The sequence below is a fragment of the Trachypithecus francoisi genome, unplaced genomic scaffold (genome assembly GCF_009764315.1).
Source record: "Trachypithecus francoisi isolate TF-2019V2 unplaced genomic scaffold, Tfra_2.0 Lachesis_group15, whole genome shotgun sequence".
NCBI lineage: Eukaryota > Metazoa > Chordata > Mammalia > Primates > Cercopithecidae > Trachypithecus > Trachypithecus francoisi.
The window spans coordinates 63,549,396-63,565,372 of NW_022681460.1; positions in this window are offsets into that span (position 1 = coordinate 63,549,396).

Below are 15,977 nucleotides of genomic sequence, written 5' to 3' on the forward strand. Positions count from 1 at the left end.
TTAGGCAATTGTTTCTTAGCTATGACACCAAAAGTACAAACAAACAACAAAATAAAGAATAATGATAATTTAGACTTCATCAAAATTAAAACTTTTGGCTTCACAAAATATTATTTAAAAAATGAAAGACAACACATAGAACAGTAGAAAATATTTGCAAAACATATATCTGATAAAAGATTTGCATCTAGAAGATATAAAGAGCTCTTACAATGCTATAATAAAAAGAAAAAGAATACAACATTTAAAATGGGCAAAAGGGGTGAACAGATATATTTCCAAAGAAGATGTACAAATGGCCAGTGAGCACATGAAAGTACACTCAACATTATTGGTCATTAGAGACATGCAAGTCAGAACCACAGTGAAATACCACTTTACACCCACTAGGCTGGCTCTAGAGAGTAAGAAATATTGACAACGATGTGGAGAAATTGAATCCTCATGCACTGCTGGTGGGAATTTATAATGGTGCAGCTGCTTTGGAAAAAAGTTTTGTAATGTCTCAAAAGGTAAACATAGCATTACTACGTGACCTAACAATTCCACTCCTAGGTATATAAACAATATAAATAAAAGCATACGTTCACACAAGAACTTGTATACAACATTTTTAGCAGCATTACTCATAATAACCAAAAAGTAGAAACAGCTCTAATGTTTACCGATAACAAATAGATTTTTTAAGTGTAGTATATACATACAATGGAATATTATTCCCTCATAACAAGGACTGAAGCACTACAATATGGATGAACTTCAAAAAATTACGCTAAGTGAAAGCAGCCAGTCACAAAAGGTGACATACTGTATGATTCCATTTATACAAAAATTCTAGAATAGGCAAATACATAAAGGTAGGGAAAGTTGTGGGAGGAAAAGGATGGGTTTATTTTAGAGAGGACAAAAGCATTCTAAAATGAAATTGTGTTGATGGTTACAAACTTTTTTAATATACTTTTAAGAACATGAAAATGCACTTTTAATTAGTGAGTTGTAAGCAGTGTAAATTGTATCTCCATAATGATGTTGTTTTAAATTAGTTTTCAGCCAGGTATGGTAGCTGACACCTATAATACCAGCACTTTGGGAGGATGTCTTAAGCACAGGAGTTCAAGATCAGCCTGGGCAACATGGTAAAACCTCATCTCTACAACAACAACAACAACAAAAATACAAAAAAATATAAAACTTAGCCAGGCAAAGTGGCACATTTCTGTAGTCCCAGCTACTCTGGAGGCTGAGATGGGAGAATCACCTGAGGCCAGGGAGTCAAGGCTGCAGTGAGCCATGATCATGCCACTGCACTCCAGCCTGGGCAACAGAGCAAGACCCTGTCTCAAAAATAAACAAACAAAAAAAAGAAATTAGTTTTTACAAAACTAATCTTCAAAACCATTTTGAAAACAATATGTAGACAGTGTTATAAGCATTGAATTATGTTGAAAAGGCTGTTGATAAACCAAAAACAAGGGGGTTTAAAAAAAACTAGTGCAACACCACTAAAGCAGTATCCAGAGAAAAAATTCAGAGCCTTAAATATATTCATTAAAAACCACAAAGACTATAAATAAATGAGATAAACTTTCAACTCGAGAAATTAAAGAATAACAAAATAAGCCTCCCCCAAAAAAGCATAACAAAGGAATGAATAAATCGAAATGCAGAAACCAATAAATTTGAAAACACAACTAAAGAAAAATTCAAAAATTGTTGATCAATTAAACTTGAAGCTTTTCTTTGAAAAGGACAGTAAAATAGGCATAAACATAGCAGGAGGCACTCTTGACGACTTGCTTTTGTTTTCCGTCCTCTAACTGCAACACTCTCCCCAAGTATTATGTTCATTCCAGATGTCCCTCCCTCCACTCTACAAAACTGATCTCAGAGAGGAGCCTCCCCTGTCTACTTTTGCCACCAGGCTCGGTGGAGACCAATTCAGTCATTGTGAGAATTCTCCAGCACTATAGTATCGTTTGTTTGTTTGTTTTCTCTTAATGTAGTAAGAACATTTAACATGAGATCTACCCACTTAACAAAATTTTAAGTGCACCGTACATTGTTACCTCTAAGTAGAAAGTTGTATACCAAACCTCTGAGCTTATTCATCTTGTTTAACTGGAACATTATGCCCATTTCTTAGTAACTCCCTGTTTCCCCTTGCCTCCAGCTCCTGAAAACCACCATTTCTCTCTTTGATTCTATGAATGTGACTATTTCAGGTATCTTATGTAAGTGGAATCATGCAGTATTTGTCTTTCTTTGACTGGCTTATTTCATTTAGCATAATGTCCTAAAGGTCCATCAAAGTCATGCCATATTGCAGAATTCCTTTCTTTTTCAAGGCTGCATAATACTCCATTGTATGTATATACCACATTTCATATCTTGGCCACTGTGAATAGTGCTGCTATAAACATGGAAGTGCAGATATCTCTTACTACCATGTAACCCAGCCTTCCCACTTCAGGATATGTATCCAAAAGAATTGAAGTCAAGATCACAATATCTTGATGATTGTAAAAGGGCACAAAGAGATGGAGGCAAAGATGGTCACTGGGACAGTGGGTGTCATGGATGATTCCCTCATTGTTCAGCCTGCTTCTCCCAAGATTCTGAGGGTGAAGCAACAGATATCACAGTAATCTCTGGTGTTGACACAGTCAAGAACCATCATTTTCTGAACTTCACAAAAGAATCTTACAAAAAGTAAAGTGATTACATAAAATTCATCAGACAGACTTAAGAAAACCAAAGCATAAAGAGTAAAACCTTTACAACCAGAGCTACAGAACAAATCAAGCGCATAAGCATATGACACTAAGAATACTTACATTAACAATTGGTAGCACTTACGTGCACCAGACACTATTGTAAGTTCTTCACTTAAATTAACTCATTTAATTGTCATAATATTGCACAGTAGGTACTATTATTGGCTCTATTTTCCAAATAAGGACATGGGGCAGAGCAGTTAGTTAATTTACTCTAGTTTACAATGCTAGTATGTGTGGGAGTTAAGATTGACATACAAGCCCTCTAGCTCCAGAATCTAGGTGCTTAGCCACTATTAGTAACCCCAGTAATCTAAACAACAACAAACATGAATCCAGATGGCAGAAGGATATTTTGACTCAGTAAATGATTTATTTATGTATGGCTTTTAAAAAGAAAAATATTCACAAATATGACTAACTATTGTAAACTGATCACATGTCATCATAGCTGGCATTGCTTTTCCTCATTCACAGAACATCAAGATTTAGACATACGAATTGATATAACCTTGAGTTCTATATATTTATTTTTATTTATGTTTATTTGTAATAGAGGCTTTTTTAAAAATTACGTACATCATCCAAAATAAACCATCAACATTTAAAATGTATGATTTAAAAAGATGAAAAATACGGAGATTTTGAAAATAAGGGTAGACCAGGTAAAAATTGGCAGCAAGAAACATAAAATCTACATAATATGGTTGAATTTCTAAAAACAATATGAATTTCAATATTAGCACAAGAATAAATAAACTTAAATATACCAGTTAACCACAGAACAAGTTAGAACATTAGTCAAAGTCTAGTTCCTAAAAAAAAAAAGGCACAGGGTCCACATAATTTTATAGGTAAATTCTACAACCAATTCTCAAGAGACAGGTGCTGTAAACAGGCATCTCCTAGTCCTGGGGTCAGGAAACAACAGCATAGTTGGCTGTTGCCTGCTTTTGTGAAGATCGGAACACACTCTCAGTCATCTGCATATAGTCTATGGCTGCTTTACTGCTACAAGGACAGAATTGAGTAGTTGTGACAGACCTGTAAAGCCTAAAATAATAACTATCTGTTAGTTTACAGAAGTTTGCCAACTCCTGTACTACAGAAGAAATACAATGATCAATGAATACAAGTGGTGGCCATAAAAATGCACCACTCAAGCCGGACACGGTGGCTCATGCCTGTAATCCCAGCACTTTGGGAGGCCAAGGCGGGTGGATCATGAGGTCAGGAGTTCAAGATCAGCCTGGCTAACATGGTGAAACCTGTCTCCACTAAAAATACGAAAATTAGCCAGGTGTGGTGGCGCTCGCCTGTAATCCCAGCTACTCAGGAGCCTGAGGCAGGAGAATCACTTGAACCTGGGAGGTGGAGATTGCAGTGAGCCAAGATTATGCCACTGCACTCCAGCCTGGGCGATAGAGCAAGACTTTGTCTCAAAAAAAAAAAAGAAGAGAAAGAAAAGAAAGGAAAAAAGAAGGAAGGAAGGAAGGAAGGAAGGAGAGAGAGAGAGAGACAGAGAGAAACAGAGAGAGAGAGAGAATACACCACTCAGATCTTTTGCTGTAGGAGTATAATAGACAGACACCTGACCATCGAAAGCACTCCTGTGTTCACCCCAAGGCCATGCTGCCCAGGGGCTGCTTCAAGCCAGTGACTAAACACAGCAAGGCTGTTCACACGGATCCATTCCTGCAAGACATAGGACTCCTCTGACAAGAGACTTCAGCCCTAGGGCTCCACAGCAGCCTGAGTGAAACATTTAACTGTTGATGTTTGATATCAATTGTTAGTAGAGAAACTAATTTTCTCACATGGATGGAAAATTGAATAAGGCTAGTGATTTCACTTTACCTCATTTTTTGTTAATATTCACAAGAAGAACCTATTCATATATCTTTTCCATGAAGTGTGTGTGTGTGTGTGTGTACATGTGTGTGCATATGTGTTTTAAGTTGAAGTGGTAGCAACTCTCTTCTTCCTCCCTATGGTCTATTGGGTAATAAATATTTGAGGGTTCACAAATAGTCACATCTTATGTATGCACAATCTATAAACTCCTTCAAAGATGAAGGTTGCAAAGAAATTGCATTATCTGGGGGTTCTTGTTCTACTAATTCAACAGAAAATACCTGCTCAGTTATCAGAAAAGAATACATAGGCCAGGCGCAGTGGCTAATGCTTGTAATCCCAGCACTTTGGGAGGCACTTTGGGAGGCCCAGGCGAGTGGATTACCCGAGGTCAGGAGTTCGAGACCAGCCTGGACAACATGGTGAAACCCCGTCTCTACTAAAAATACAAAAATTAGCTGGGTGTGGTGGTGGGCACCTGTAATCCCAGCTACTCAGGAGGCTGAGGAAGGAGAATCGCTTGAACCCAGGAGGCGGAGGTTGCAGTGAGTTGAGATTACACCATCGCACTCCAGCCTGGGGAACAAGAGCAAAACTCCATCTCAAAAAAAAAAAAAAAAAAATTCAAAAAGAGAACACATAGAGCACCTACTTCCAATAAACTTTCAATAATAAGAGAGGGCTCAGTGAAGATAGATAGACAGATAAATAGATGACAGATACAGATAGATAGATCGACGAGAAACCCATATATATTCAGTAATTGTCCAGATATATCAAAGTACACATTACACTGTGGTTTGTAACTTGCTGTCAGTGTCACCCAGACTAAGCATCAGATAGAAGAACTTGCCGTGTTTTCCAAGCAAGTTTTATGAAAGGAAATGACTGGTCATGAGGAGTTGTGAGAACCGAGCTGTCATTCTTTGAATGTGGTAGATGTCTCTGTCCTTGAGACTCATAATTAGATGAAACATTCTGAGAAGACCATGCCTAGAACAAAACCTCATCTAGGCCATATGACAATTCTTTTCTACTCAAGCAGCCTCATTTTCATGGGTCACATTTACTGAAGATAAGATAGTTTATTTATCTGCCTTCACAATCCATCTGCTCCTGATATCTCTTTAGTGAAGGCTTTTAATATTATGAGGTGCACATCAATTCCTAATAGCAGCAAAAGTCCATGTTTTGACTTCTCCTGAAAACATTAATAACTCATAGTTAACATCTTGTCAGCCTTAGCACTCTCTTCCATATTAGACCATAGAGCAAATTTGGAGCAGGACTGAATCATGTAAGCAACAATGTTTTCTTAGTGTGTGGGTTTTATGGCTATAGCTAGCAAACTAAGAGCAAACTAAGAGATGGATCACTGATTTGAATCAATTCAAATCCCAGGAGTTGGTGATTTAGGTTCCACTGAAGCCTGGTGTAGGGTCTATAAGGAATAGTGGTCACTCCTACAGGTGGCCATCTGGGATTGAAGCCAACCCACAGTCTTGTTCCTTTACCCACCCTACCCCGGGTATGCTCAAAATATGCCTGTCCCACCAGGAAACCTTAACTGCAAGTGTCCTTGGCGCCAACCACAGTACAGAGAGAGAATATCAGCAGAAAGATACAGTAACCCAGTGCGCCTGGACCAAGGCATAGCTCACTCCTGTTTCTTGGCACCATAGTCTTACTCTAACAGTGCCTCTAGATTCCAAGGGTTAGTCCGTCTCTACCAGGGAGAACTGGCATTCCTCCCTTGGCTTATGCAAACACGACTTTATCATTTGTGCATTTGTTTGATGTAATACTGGCAAACATTTGTTGAACCCTTACCATAGCCAAGCAGTTTTCACTTGTATTTTTTTAACCCTTACAACTACTGTACCCCATGAGACAGGCATTATTTTTGCTCCCATTTTACTGCTGATAAACAGGAGATTTAGAAAGCTACTTTGCCCAAGATCACACAGCTTGACAATGGTGAACCAGGACTTAGGGCTAAATCTCTCTGATTTCAAAGCCCAAGCTACTGACTACTACGTAATGTGGCCCCAAATGTGTTAGTGCCACGAGCTGGTCATCTAACAACACTTAAGATTGTGTCTGACAAATCCAATTTCATAGAAATTTGAGAATATTTTTAAATTAGTATGCAGTCATTCATATATTTATTCATTCAAGAAACATTTGTTGAGGGTCTACTATGTCTCATCCCAGGTGCAGCCAAGTTTCAAATATTAGGAAGACACTATATCTTAGGAACTCACAGGCTACTAAGGGAACAGATACACAAATAACCATAATACAGTAAGATAGAAGGACAACAATGGGAATCCATCAACAGGTTCACTTCTCTACAGACTTTCCCTATTTCTCAGCCTTTATTTAGATTATGTATTCTTTGGTAGTTTTCCTAACTACAATTTTGCAACTCACGAAGAAATTTTGTTATATTCTCTGCCTTACATAAAAAAACAGATTTATTAAAGCATCAATAATTTAATAATTCTTTCTCAAACATTTGATCATGGTAGCTAATATATTTCTGTTTATTTTTTAAATTTGTTTTTTATTTACACAATGCTAAGATTAATTTAAATCTCTCAAACATTATTACCTAAAAAACTGTTCTGGGAGGAAATATTTGCAGAAGGCATATCTGATAATGGACCACTATCCAAAATATACAAAAAACTCTTAAAAGTCAACAATAAGAAAATGAACAATCTAATTTTAAAATGAGCAAAAGATCTGAACAGACACTTTGCCAGAGAAGATATGCAGATGGCAGTTAAGCATATAGAAAGATGCTCAACGTCATATGTCATTAGGAAATTGAAAATTAAAGCAATAATGAGATACAAATACATACCTATTAGAATGATCAAAGTTGAAAGCAACACCAAATGCTGGCAAGGATGTGGAACAACAAGAACTCTAATTCATTGCTGGTGGAAATGTCCCTTTAGGAGACTGTTCGGCAGTTTCTCACAAAACTAAATATATGCTTACCATACGATCCAGTAGCCATGCTTCTGTATTTACCCACATGAATTGAAAACTATGTCTACACAAAAAAAGGCACAAAAATGTTTAAAGCAGTTTTATTTGTAATTGCCTAATTTTGGAAGCACCACATAGGTTCCTCCATGTCCTACGTGGGTAAAAGGATAAGTAAATGGCGGTGCATCCAGACAATTGAATACGATTCAGTCTTAAAAAGAAATGAGCATCCAAGCCATGAAAAGACATGGAGGAAACTTAAATGTGTCTTGCTAAGGGAAAGAAGTCAATGTGAAAAAGCCACATACTGTGGGATTCCAACTACATGACGTTCTTTAAAAGGCAAAACTGTGGAGAGTAAAAGGATCACTGGTTGCCAAGGGTAGGAGTGGGAGAAGGATGATGAGGCAGAGCACAAAGAATTTTTAGGGCAGTGACCCTACTCTGTGTGATACTGTAATGGTGGATACATGTTATGATACATTTGCCAAAACTCACAGAATGTCCAGCGTTACAAGTGAACCCTAATGTAAACTACGCACTTTGGTGTGTCACTGTAGGTCCATCAATTGTCACAAATGTGCCACTCTGGTGCAGGGTTTTGATAGGAGAGGCTGCGCATACGTGGAGGGAGGGAGTGTGAGGGAGATCTCTGTATTTCACTCGGTTTTGCTCTGAACCAAAATCTGCTCCAAGCTATAAAGTTTATTTTTTAAAAACTGCTCATTCCAAATTGATTTTTTAACCTATTCTATCCCCTAATCATGTATTAAATGTATTTTTCCTTGAAGATTTATAATCCTCTCCAATGTCCAAACTACTCAATTCATTTCATCTAATGCAATGAACCAAAAGCAATTCAGGAAAGGCAAGTTGAGTCAGTGGGACTCAGCAGTGCTGGTGCATGTACCAAAGCCATCCCACAAAGCAAGAAGATGCTTCATGTCATATGTATTCAGCAGCTACAGTGCAAACAGGCCCACATCCCTTCAAATACAATCCGGTTTAATAGTGTCTAGTCAAGCTCTCAGAGCTCTCTTAAAATAACCTGAATCCCTACTCCACTCTTCTTACTAACCACATGTTTTGGAAAAAAAACATCATTAGGGTGCAACTGGCACTGACATTTTCCAAATAAAACATTTATTGCTAAAAATATAATTTGTCTTGTTTTTCTCTTGTAAACACTAGTTTTGTTGGCAAATAGAAGTAAGAGTTGCAATTATTGTGGTGAAGTGGTTGGAGTGCCTGTGGGTTCTTTCTTTCTTTCTCTTTCTTTCCTTTTCTTTCTTTCTTTCTCTTTCTTTCCTTTTCTTTCTTTCTTTCTTTCTTTCCTTCCTTCCTTCCTTCCTTCTTTCTTTCTCTTTCTCTTTCTTTCTTTCTTTCTTTTTTTCTTTCTTTCTTTCTTTCCTTCCTTCCTTCCTTCCTTCCTTCCTTCCTTCTTTCTTTCTTTCTTTCTTTCTTTCTTTCTTTCTTTCTTTCCTTCTTTCTTTCTTCACATTTCCACAGGCCAACAGCCACAGTGCTGGCTTTCCCACCAGCCAGGACTCCTGAAAACTCCCTAGGTTTCTTCTGACAGACATTCTGGCAACAAGGCACGGGCCTCTGATGCACATGTGCTACTCTGAGCTTTTTGAAAGCTCTGTTTTCCCACAACTGTTCATTTGCCATTGGGATGATAGCATCCATGCTTTCTTTTTATTTTGGTATAAAGTTATGTCTCACACTATTTCATGGAGGGTGTTTCAGCCATCTATTGCTACATAGCAAACCACCCCAAAAAGTCAGGGGCTTAAAACAACAATAATGCATTGTTTGTCATGATCCTGTGGATTGACCGGGCAGTTCTGTTCGTAACTGGAGTCCCTTATGCGGCTGCATTCAGCTGAAAAATTAGCTCAGGGGTGGGCTCCAGTGGGATGCTGGGATGACCAGCCTCTTTCTGCATGTGGTCTTAGGATCTGTTTCCAAGAAGACTAGCCCAATCTTCTCTTCTTGCATGGCATCTGCATTCCACAGGGCAAGCCCCATTGTGCAAGGGCTTACCAAGCCTCTGCCTACAGCACATTTGCCAATGTCCCATTGCCCAAAGCCAGTCACTTGGCCAAGCCCAGAGTCAGTGTGGGTCAGGGAAGGATTGCAAAAGGTCATCAATACTGGAAGGTATGACTCACTGAAGGCCATTCCAGAGGGAGGAAAAGATAAGTATTTGATTACAGTGATTTAGTCTAGAAGTAAAAGCATTAAATATGAATACAGGATGATTGGACATATTAAAGGCCTCATATTAATATTAATAATAACATACATATTGATATGATAATATGCTGGGCACAGGACTAAACTTTTCTTATCTGTGATTTACTTACCCCTCCGACCAACTATAGGAGATTAGGACCATTGTTAACCTTCATTTTCTAGATGAGAGAACCAAAGCCCAGAGGTAGAAGTAAACAGCCAAAGTGGGGTTCAGATTAGAGGCCAGTGAGTACACCTAGAAATTCCATGCCCTTAATACCCATGTTATCAGACTCCTAAGCAGAATGGCATAGAGATCCCCACTGTAGTGAAAGTAGCATGGCTTTAAAAATTCAGCTTTAACATTCAACTGAAGCCAATCAGCTTGATCCCCCAACCAGGAAGTGGGAGTGAACTCCCACAAACACAAAGCTATCTGCTTTGGCAGATGTCTTTCCTCCTCGGCCAACTCACCTGGACTTCTGAGTCAGTGGCGGACACCTAGGTACAGAGCAGTTCCCACTCCCATGCAGGACAGGGCACAACCTGGTCAGATACCCAGTTTCAGGCCTGACAATGGGCCCCTCCAAAGAAGAGGCAGAATAGCATGGGAGACAGAGGGCACAGCAGGGTCAGACCAACCAGTGGTGAGTTGGCGGAAGATTCAATTACATAGAGCTTACAGTGTGCTCAACACAGCCTCTGGTGCATAAATAAATGGTAACTATTATCATTAAGATTATGGTTAGGGGAAGATTAAATTACCTAAAGCTTGCAAAGTGCTCAACACAGTCCCTGGTGCATAAATAAATGTTAACTATTATCATGAAGATTATGACGAAGTGGTTTGCAGAACTGCTTTGGAAACTCTGCCATTGTCTTGTAACTCATCACACACCCTGAAAGAAGCACATAGAGGATTCTACCATCTCTGTGAAGGACATCATTGCCAGCTTTGAGGACTGTCAGCACAGCCATGCAGACTGTACACTGGCTTACATATAAGAAATCCATCAAAAAACAAAAAGATTTTCAATAAGCTATTTAGCCTTAAAAAAAAAGTGATTCTCAAAAGTATGCAACCACGTTCCCCAAAGTCACAAATTACATCCTGTCAGTAGGTACAAATGTCAGCTCAATCTCTGCACTGAGGGTAACCAGATTGCATGGGTAAAGAATCACAGTGAATTGGGTTCCTTTTAGTCCTAATATTTTACCTAATTTTGTGTATTTTTGCTAAAAGAGAAAAAATTCGAAAACAAGTATTAAGAGTCAAGTGTTTAAAGAGGTGTGAACATTTTGCAGATCTTTTTCACGTATTTTGCAAGTTTGGCATTTTTCACATTGCTACAACCATACACAATCAAAGTGCCACAAACATGACAGTCCATTGTATTAAGTTTACAGAGGTGTTTAGGGAAGTGTTTTATGTTACCTACTGTCCTAGCTCAGGCTGCCATAACAAAATACTATAGAATGAGTGGTTTAAACAACAGAAATTTTCTTCTTACTGTTTTGGAGGCTGGAAGTCCGAAATCAAGGTGCCAGCGTGGTTGGGTTCTGGTACTCTCTCCTTCTGGTGTGCAGAGACATAGACACCTTCTTGCTGTCTCCTCAGAGTACAGAGAGCGAAACCTCTCTGGTCTCTTCCTCTTCTTATAAGGGCACTAATTCCATCATGTGGGCTCCTTCCTAATGACTTCCTCTAAACCTAATTACCTTCAAAAGGCCCCACCTTCAAATACCATCGCATCTAGGTTAGGACTTCAACATCTGAACTTTGGGGAAACATATTCTATCCTTAACACAAATTCTTCCAGTTTCCTTAAACACAATCACAACCAAAAGAAAACCATAACAGATATGAAACCAAAATAATGCCCACAAATCATCTGTTCAATTCTCTATTGCTTTTAGATATCAGGGTCCTAAAAAGAGGAAAATATGGCTAAGGAAGAGATGAAATGGGCAGCTGAAGGACCCATTAGGTCTCTTTTTCCAAAAGATAAAAATTACCGTCTTGCTAATAAAGTTTGTGTTGAGGGGTTTTGTTTTCACTTATATTCTCCTTGAACAAATAATGAAAGAAACAGAGACATCCTGGAACAGTAGGAAAAGTAGGAGCTGTGAGTCATCCAAAATTGAATGTGAATTCTATGCTTTCACTTTCTAGTCTAATGACCTTGGGTGAATCCCTTTTAATCTCTTTAAGCCTTTCCCCCCATCTGCAAAAAGGAAAATCAAAATTTCTTCATTAAGAACTATTGTAAGGATTACACGAGTGATTGTGTAAGGAAATGCTTGGTGTACCATTTGGCACAGATGAGACATTTGTTAAACGTTTCTTTGTTCTGCCTTCCCCAATGGGCTTTTCTTTTTTAAAACCAATTACCTTCCAACCAGCACTGCATTAGGAAAAAAGTTCTCACTGAAAGCCCCAATCATTGGTAAACATAAGCTTTTATCTAAAAGCTCTATATGAAGAAATTAAATTCTTAACAAATGTTAACAGTGTAATTAACAATTGCTTTTCAAACATGGGGCAGGTGAACAAGTCATGCTTTTCACATTCACTATACACCCCCATGCTCTCAGAATGAATCATTAGTTTTACACCTACATGCAAAACCAGAAACTGGACTAAAGCCAACTAATATTTTTCAGGAGTACAACAGTTGCTTCTAAAGGCACACCATAGTACATTTGCCATCAAAACGCCCTCGTGGGCTTAATCCATCCTCTAGTAAAAGGTACAAGGTACAGACTGGTCACCCTTTCCCTCAGTTTTCCTGCTAGGTAGGTGTCAATCCGGTCATTACAACACAGAACTATTCACAATGCTCTCATTTACAAATAAATAAACTGCTGCTCCATGGACTAGAAGCCACTTCTGATCCTCAGTTCACTATGCAGTTTATCGTATCACTAAGTCCCTTCTGCGAGCAGCCTGGAATTCTTTCTGTCAGTTCAGGACAGGGGAAGGAACAGTATAAAACAGTATTGTAGATATTGTGGATTGGCACTCAACATCCATTTCTCCCTTCTTGTCATGAAGTGTTTTACCAAACTGCCAGTTAACATCCATTAGTCCATCTTGAAACCAACTTAGTGGGTCAAGACCAGCATTTCTTAACGGAATGAAATAGCATAGAACAGCATAGCACTGCTCAGCATAGACTAGAATCAAAACCATCAGGGAGTCTCACACTGTCTTGTGAATCTTTTATTTCAGGTAGATGTGTATGCGGCTGTATGGATGTGTGAGGAAAATGAATTCTACAGTAGAATATGTCAGAACATTTGGAAAACACTCTTGCAGCATGCCTTTCTGTACCTCCATCTTGGGAAGCTGAATGTTAAGATTCCAAGAATTCCTTCAGAAAGGATTCCAGATGTGATTTGGATTTAGCCATTCGATGCCCAAGTGTGAGATGTGGATGCTGGCAGTGGTCACACCTCTACTGCCACAGCTATTTCTGATGGATGCTCTCGGTCTTCTGTGGCATCATTAGCAGAGGATGCAGAATATGGTCACCAGGTTTATGATTCCTGAGAGGCAGGGTAAAAGACACACATTTTATGGTCCAGATAGCAGCAGGTGCAGTAGGGTTCTAGAATTAGCAGTAGGAGGGAAGGCACCCTGAAAGTGGTGGCTTCAGGATAAGGGTCGTATCAATGCAATTCTGCATCTACCTAGACATAGCAGCAGCAGCTCTCTTGGTGGTTTAGTTCTGTGGTGGGCCTTTGGGAATTTCTATGGAAATCAATCTCAAGTTCATTTCTTCAGCCCTCACACGATTCTGTAAGCCACCTAGTACCCTATAATAAATCCCTTCTTAGGCCAGGTGAGGTGGCTCATGCCTGTAATCCCAGCACTTTGGGAGGCTGAGGCAGGTGGGTCATCTGAGGTCAGCAGATTGAGACCAGCCTGACTAACATGGTGAAACCCTGTCTCTACTAAAAGTACAAAATTATCCAGGCATAGTGGTGCATGCCAGTAATCATAGCTACTTGGGAGGCTGAGGCAGGAGAATCACTTGAACCCGGGAGGTAGAGGCTGCAGTGAACCAAGATCATGCCATTGCACTCCAGCCTGGGCAACAAGAGCGAAACTCCATCTCAAAAAAAATTAAAAATAAAAATAAATAAATCTCTTATTACTTAAGCTACTAGGATTAGCACCTATTCTGGTACCGTACCCTGTTGCAATTAACAGGAAAGTAAAAATTGAATATTTTTCTGGTACTCAACATTATACTTGAACTCAGTTATACATTTCTATTGGATAATTCTAAAAAGAACCTGAAAACTGAACACAGATATTTTGGGGTTTGTTTTGTTGTGTTTGGTTTTTGTGACTCCTCTAGCACCAAGTGATCAAAAAATACCTATGACTGACAGATTGATAAAACCATACGACGGAAGTCACAAAAATGGCTGAGTATCTTCATCACCAGTTGCAGGGAGAAGGAATGAATCTGTTGTAGGTTTTCTGGAAGACTCTGAGATGGAAATTTGGATGCAGAAGTGTAGTCGAATTGCACACTCAGGAGCTAAACCTACAAGAAAGTAAAAGAGCAGGATGGGTAGAGGGAGTGGCTGCCCTGACATGCAGTTGCAACAGAGGCCTGCACCAATCTTATGAGAAAGGAGGGGTTCAGAAGCTGAGATGACCCTTCAGCGTGGTCCTACATGGAGGGAAAAGAGCCATGTCTGTGTACGCCTTCACTGGCCAGCCACTGGATGAGAGTTGCCCTTGGAAAGGGTCTGCGACCCAGGATGAGATAGCGCCCTTCATCCAAGGGCAAGACCTTGGAAGGGACCCAGATGTGGTTTGTCAGAAGCCATTTGCTCTGGGCAGCTGGAGAACAAGTGCTTCAGTTCCACAGCAGGACTAGGGTATACCACGGCATCTGCTGCTGAGCCCAGACAAGCATTCCTCTTTATCATGTGCTTATAGCTTCCTAAATGCCTTGGGAAGACATTCACAGTCCTACAGGAAAACTGGAAAGGTGTGTTCTGAGTATGTAAATGACTTTCACCATGATAGCAACAACAAAACCCCTCTTCCACTTAGCAATAGTCCAGCTACGCGGCATTTTCTAATAAAACGTAGTGAGTCTGGAGCCAGAGAGCATGAGTCCAGGCTTTGTCCCTGTTTTCAATTTCCAGATCAACAGTGGATGCAATCTCTCCATTTATATTTATTGGTCATTACCACTTGAGTAGTGGCATTTTTTTATACTACCTCTTCCCTACTTTCTGCTAGGTCAAGAATTAACCACAAGATTAACCAAGGGATTGCAGGGAAAATAGCTTTGGGAAATGGAAAGTTCATGGGACCAGGAGTTAGGAAACCTGGAGCCTATTCTCAGTTCAGCTAATTCATTTTCTCTCTCTCTCTCTCTCTCTCTTTCTTTATTTCATAGGAATAACCATGCCTGCCCTATCAGAATCATTGTGGAGATCAAAAGAGTAATGTATGTGAAAACATTGTAGTAAGAGTTATAATACATCTGTAAGCTATTATCATTAGTCACCTGCCCACTTTATAATTACATAAATTATACATCAAGAATCCATTCAAATCTTTATACAGATAATGGTTAAAAGTTCTGGTCCATAAAGAGAGGAGGATCCAATCCACCAATTCAAACCCCATTCCATCAGCTGATTCAGTTAGACATTCAACAAATGCTCACCAACTATGGGTCAAGCACTAGACATGTGATGAACAAGCCTACAGGAGGCAGCATGGCTCGGTGTGAATCATGTGAACGTTGAAGTAACAAAGTGTAGATTTCTATTTTAGCTTAGGTGGCTGTAACCTTCATTTCGCCAAGTCTCAGGGTTTCTTTGTCCACAAATGAGATGCTACTATGAGAAGTTGTTGTAAGTAAGTGTTGGTCTAGCTACACACAAGATGCCATGGAAACCCCCAGTTGGGTTACCTACCCCAGCCTTAGGATATCAGAGAAAATCCTCTTGTGCCTTCAAACTGAGTCCCTTGTGTTCTCATCATTCAGCTCCCATTTATAAATGAGAACATGAGTGTTTAGTTTTCTGTTTCTGTGTTAGTTTGCTGAGGATGATGGCTTCCAGCTCCACCCA